This window comes from Malurus melanocephalus, unplaced genomic scaffold, assembly GCF_030028575.1.
Source record: "Malurus melanocephalus ecotype Western Australia unplaced genomic scaffold, MMel_1.1 scaffold_428, whole genome shotgun sequence".
In the NCBI taxonomy this organism is placed as follows: Eukaryota; Metazoa; Chordata; class Aves; order Passeriformes; family Maluridae; genus Malurus; species Malurus melanocephalus.
The window spans coordinates 227,187-232,509 of record NW_026623660.1 but is presented as its reverse complement, the minus strand read 5'-3'; the positions used below and the strand labels follow the sequence as shown (position 1 = coordinate 232,509).

Sequence of the window (5,323 nt, the reverse complement as noted above, 5' to 3'; positions counted from 1 at the left end):
CGCGGCGATAACTAACCCCCTTGGAACGAGCACCCCTCCAGCACCTTCCCCCGCCCCGCCGCCCGCCAGGGCACCTCCAAGGGGCCAGAAAAACACTCCAACAATTAATTTTTTTTTTTTTGGAACTCAGGGCCTGGAGCGCAAGGGGCCTTGTCGACCGGGACGCGGCCGGCTGTAGCGCGGCCCCTTGGGTTCCCTGTGGGAACAGTGTCCCGACGGACCTGGGCAGTGGTCCAGGATCGGGAGCATCCCCAGTGTTCCCCAGCCACCAGCGCTGCAGCTTTCTTGTTAAAAAAGCGCCATAACCCTCGGGCAGGCCTCTCCGTGAGGGCGGAGGGCTCGAATCGCCGAACCCCGCAAGAGCATCCCTCCCYGGCCCGCTCCTCCCGCACAGGTACTCACATGGCAGCGTGCCGGGAACGGAGCCGGGCATGGCCGTGGGGGCATGGAGCTGTGCTCAGACCATCCAGGGCAATCCCAGGWAGATAAAAATARTAATAATAAAAAATACAATAAAGTTCGCGGGGGAGGGAGGGAGGAGAAAAAAACAAACCGGCAGGACCCCCTGTCAGAGCGGGGCTGCCCTCCCYCGCTGTCCCCCCTCTCGCCGCCCCGTCTCCCGTGGGTGCGTCCCTGGCTGCGCCCGGCGGGGAAGTGGCGGCGGCGGTGGCGGCTCCGGCTCTTTACGGCGGCCCCGGTGCGGGCCGGCCCACGTGACGGCCGGCGGGGCAGCCCCGGTCCCGGCCGGGATTGGGCGCCTCCCGGCTCGGGGGGACGGGATAAATCCCGCCGGCTCCGCTCCCGGCGGGGGGGACGCGCCCGCAGCCTGCCCCCGGCGCGGGGCCGGGCGGAGCGGGGCAGGATGCGGCCCCCAGTGCCCCCCGCACCGCCCCGGGCCCGCCGGCCGCCCCCGAGGAGGGCTGGGGGTGTCCGCCCGCCCCCGGGGACGGCAGGGGGTGGCTCCCTCCCCGCTGCGTTTCTGGGGTTCGCTTCCACACCCCATCCGGAGGGGATGCCCCCCCGCCCCCGGGAGATGCTGGCGAACACACCGAAAACTTCCCGGCGGCGATTTGGTAGCAAAGAATGAGAGCGAGTGSTTTTCTGCTCCGGCTCAGTTTTGACATAAACCCCATCCTTACGGGGGAAGGGGCGTCTCAGCCTGGCTCCGACCCGCCCCGACTTTCCCTAGCGGCCCAGGGCCCGCCGAGTATGCGGCGATGCTCGCAGCCTGCCCGTTCCGGCCGTGCCCGGGCTCAGCGCGGGTTTGCCAYGTTCGGAGAGCAGCTCTCCGACCCCTCACCGTCCCGTCGAGGCTGCCCCGCTTCCAGGCGCTCTGCTCTTCCCCGGGGGCAGCAGCAGAGAGAAGGGTCCTCCTCCTTGCAGCCCYCCCGGCAGGGTCGCGCTGGCCTTGCGATGGGGACAAAAAAAACAAAAACCTTTCCCCGCTGTTCCCCGTCGGTGCGACCCGGGAAGGGACTTCAGAGGGGAAGGAGCTCCTAGCCCCAGCTTCCCGCTTACCCCGGGTAATTCAGCCGATTTAACTCTCCTCCAGCAAGGAAATAATTCCATCGTTACCGGGATTTATCCCCGGAAATTATTGCGCCTTTGCCCAAAGTCGCAGTGCCTCTCTCCCCTGCCGGGGAAACGGGCAAAAAGAAACACTCGGCGAATCTCGCCTGCCGCTCGTTCCATCTCCGGGTGGACAGAATTTTCTCTCCCGAAGGCCTCTACTGACTGGGTCGGGCCCCGCTGTGCCCCAGGACCCCTCCGGTTACTCAGCCCGGCGCTGCCCGCCCGTGCGGTCCCGGAGCCCGGGGGAGCCCGTCCAGCCTCCCCTCCGCAGGGACCAGCGCTGCGGGAAGGGTGGGAAATTTCAGCTCCAAAATAAACTGGTGCAGGAATGCCAGCTATTTCCCTCGGAATAATGCGACGCAACTGGCTGGAGATGTATTTATTTGCTCGCGAAAGCGGCCGTTTACGGCTCGCAGGGTATCCCTGTGTCCCTGTGCCCGCGGAGCAAAAGAAGAAAACAAAACCAAAACAAACTGCCCCCTCCCCTCCCAAACAAACAAAGAAAAAAACAAAACAAAGAAAAGGAGAAAAATAAGGGAAAAAAATCTTTTTAAAAAGCAGAGAAATATTTTTTTTTTAATGTGAAAAAAGCTATAGAAAAAGAAAATAAAAATCCGAGGAAGCCCCAACCCCGCGGCAACACGGATAAAAYCGTCCCTATAGAAAACCAACCTCAACCCCTTCGTTGCTGTGGCTGAGCCACCGCTGGAGTTTCCTTCGTTTCGTTTCGCGTGGGTTTCCAGATTTTACAATTTCAAGGTGTTACTTAAGTATAATTTATTATACATATATTTTTTAAAGTGCGTACGAACTGCCCTCTCCGATCTCTTCTGGCGTTCAAATAAATGTGAAAACATTGAARTAAACGAGGCGCTGCTAAACCCGCSGAGATGTACCCGGTGAGCGCGTTCACGGCGGAAGAAACCGCCGTGCGCGAAAACCTTCCCGCGGACCTGTGGCGTGTCTGTGGTCAGACCCATCCATCTGTTGGGGTTTTCTYTTGATTTTTTAAACTATTTTTTCARTGTWTTTRCTCCTCCTGTGGTGTCRGGCTGCCGGGCTCTCGCCCCRCCGAGGCCSCGGCGGGTCCAAGGAGCGGCTCCTCCCGCAGCAGCGCCCGCGGGCGCGGAGCAGCGCTGGGACAGGTGCCCCCACACCGGGGATTGCAGCACCCTCGGCCGCAGCCACTGCCGGACTGTCCCCATATTCCTGTCCCCAATGGACACCGGGCCGGGCTGGTGTCACCCACGCGTGAGGACTGCGGGTGGCTCTCCACGGTTTGGGGGGTTTGTAGAATTTTGGGTGTGATCGGTAACCGGGGGGCAGGCGGGGGTCCCTCTGTGAGGAAGGCCCGGGTGGGCGATGGTTTAGATGAAGGGGGAGGGCAGTGCCAGCGTGGCAGCGGTGGCAGTGGCGATGCCCCGTCCGCAGCTCTCGCTCTGCGCCCGGGGAAGTCACACCGGAGTGGGGGACACGGGGAGCCCGGACACTCCCGGTGCTCGCTGCCCCACCGAGGGCACCCCGACGTGGCGGCTGGACACGGCTGCCCAGCTCAGGGAGAGGGTTAGATACAAAAATCGTAACACGGCACCGGTGCGGGTGATGCCCGGACACCCCCATCCCTCTCTCCCATCCCCGTCAGGAGCTGGGRCCTCTCGGGAGAGGTGTCCTGGCGGTACCTCCGGGAGCTCTGACACCGCTGCACGGCCCTTGCTGGGCTCTCGGTCCGTTCGACGGGCTGAGCCGGACCCGGTCTGCTCTTCCCGGGGGGTGCGACCGCTTTTTTTGAGGGTGTTAGGAAGGGATCGATCTCTTCCTAAAGGTTTCCCGCACACCGCATCGCACCGTCCGGGCAGAGCGGGACTCCGGCTGAGTTCCAGAGGGGCCGGTGCGGCTCGACACGGCCCCGAGGGAGCTCTGACCCCTCCAGGTGAGGCTCCCCCGGGCCGGGACAGACTGCCCGGCGCCCCGGCCCCTCGGCCCTAATCCTGCTCCGGCTGATTTGTGAGTCCTGCGCGGGGCGGACGCGTGGGAGCGTCCTGCGCGGTCCCGGAGGGGGCTTTTAGCTCCCCYCTCCGCCAAGGAAAAGCCGGGGGAGAAAAAACCCAAAAGGCAAGTGGAGACAGAAGGGCAGGAACGTTCCCGCTCCTGCTGCACCGGGCAGGGAAACAAGGCTCACCCCAAGCGTGGAAACTACGGTTACCCTTCCCCTCAGTGCACCGGGAGGTGACAATTAATTATGTCCCCTTTCCTTCCCCTGGATGCAACATCCTCCCCCGGAACTCAGAGGCGTCTCGCAGCCCCCTGCCCTCGGGGATGCCCGGGAGGGTGAACTCCGGCGTTAAAATCGAGTCCCTCATCCGGGTTCTGCCCTGGATCGCCCGCCCAGCCCGCACCCGGCCCCCTCCGATCCCTCCGTCCCGATGCAAAGGGAAACCCATGGTGTATTTCGTCCTTTCAGCCCCGATGGGCGGTATCGGCTGCTCTCTGACTCTGCACAGCAGAGAGCCCCTGCCCGTGAGAGATGGACAGGAAAGCACCAACAGGGTCTGCATCTCCTGCATCCCCTGCTTCCCACTGCCGGCACATTCCCAAATCCACATTCCCCAATCTGTATCCTCCCCCCAGCCCCTTCCTACCCAGTCTCCAAGGGATGGGCTGGTCCCTGCCCAGGAACCAAGCTCGGTACCTCCTGTGTTTGAGACCAGGCTGATTCCTGATGCAATGAGGAGAAAAGTGATGGACACAGCCAGGGCAGGGGGAGGCCCCATCCAGCTCCAGGCTGTGGGCAAGGACTGAGCTTCCTCAGCCCAGCCAGGCAGGGACAGAAGGGTTTTGTGCCTGGAAGAACGAGGGGATGCCAGAGGGCTGTGTCTCAAAAGGGTTAAATAAACAGCAGGCTCTGCCAAAAATATTTATCTCCTGTTATATGYATGTGGCAGTGGCTCATAGGAAGGGGGGGCTCTGATAGAGGTGGAGGGAAAGTATTTTTTTTTCCCCCTCTTGCTCTGAGATCCTGTTTTCTTCYTTAGCCCTGAAGGATTTAACTGGCATGGGAAATAAAAGGTGTCCCATGGAGATGCTGCCTGTTGCTGTCCCCTACAGATCTGTTCTACTGGGATGCTTCAGTCTCAGCCATTCCTCCAGCCCCTCATGAGCCAAAAATGACTACACAAATCTCCCCTTTTCCTTCAATATTTAAAGGGCACAAAATGCCAAACGCAACGTATGCTTCCCCTCAGGTGGGTAATGTGGCATGTGCCTCACAAAGGTGACCTTTGCTTGTGCAATTTGGACCCAAATAGTTTAAAATTCATTTTTTCTTCCAGGTGGATTTAACAGGATCTCCAAGATATGGAGCAGTCAGGAAATCCTCAGGCTGACAATAGCAGGCCCAGAGAGCACAGACCAGGGCTGCAGCTCCTGCTGCTGGGAATACCCTGTGAGGAATACACCACATCATTTTTTTGCAGATGGGCAAACGGTAGTTCGCCACCCACATTCAAATAAACCCACARATTTTATTAAAATTAAAATAAATCCACATTCATTTTATGCAGGGGACTCTGAGGGTTCCAACTTTGCTCCAAGCCCAGAGCACAGCCCAAGGAGGATACACAGACCTAGGAGGGCTCAGCATCTCTCAGAAGYGAGGGTCTGACCCCACCTGGGGAGTTCTGCAGGAGCTTTGCCATGGGCAGGAGCAGTGGTGACTCAGGACCCAGCCTTGGGTAAACCTTGGTGGGGTTGA

The 5,323-nt window shown here is 60.5% G+C and overlaps 1 protein-coding gene across 1 annotated transcript in view; it reads right to left on the bottom strand.

Moving 5' to 3' along the window:
* GATA5 (GATA binding protein 5) overlaps positions 1 to 685 on the bottom strand; it is a 12,800-nt gene extending 12,115 nt beyond the window's left edge. The window contains exon 1 of the mRNA XM_057379976.1: positions 403 to 685. The gene's annotated coding sequence lies outside the window, so the exon portion shown is untranslated. The remainder of the gene's footprint in view (positions 1 to 402) is intronic.
* Between the last annotated feature and the right edge of the window lie 4,638 nt (positions 686 to 5,323).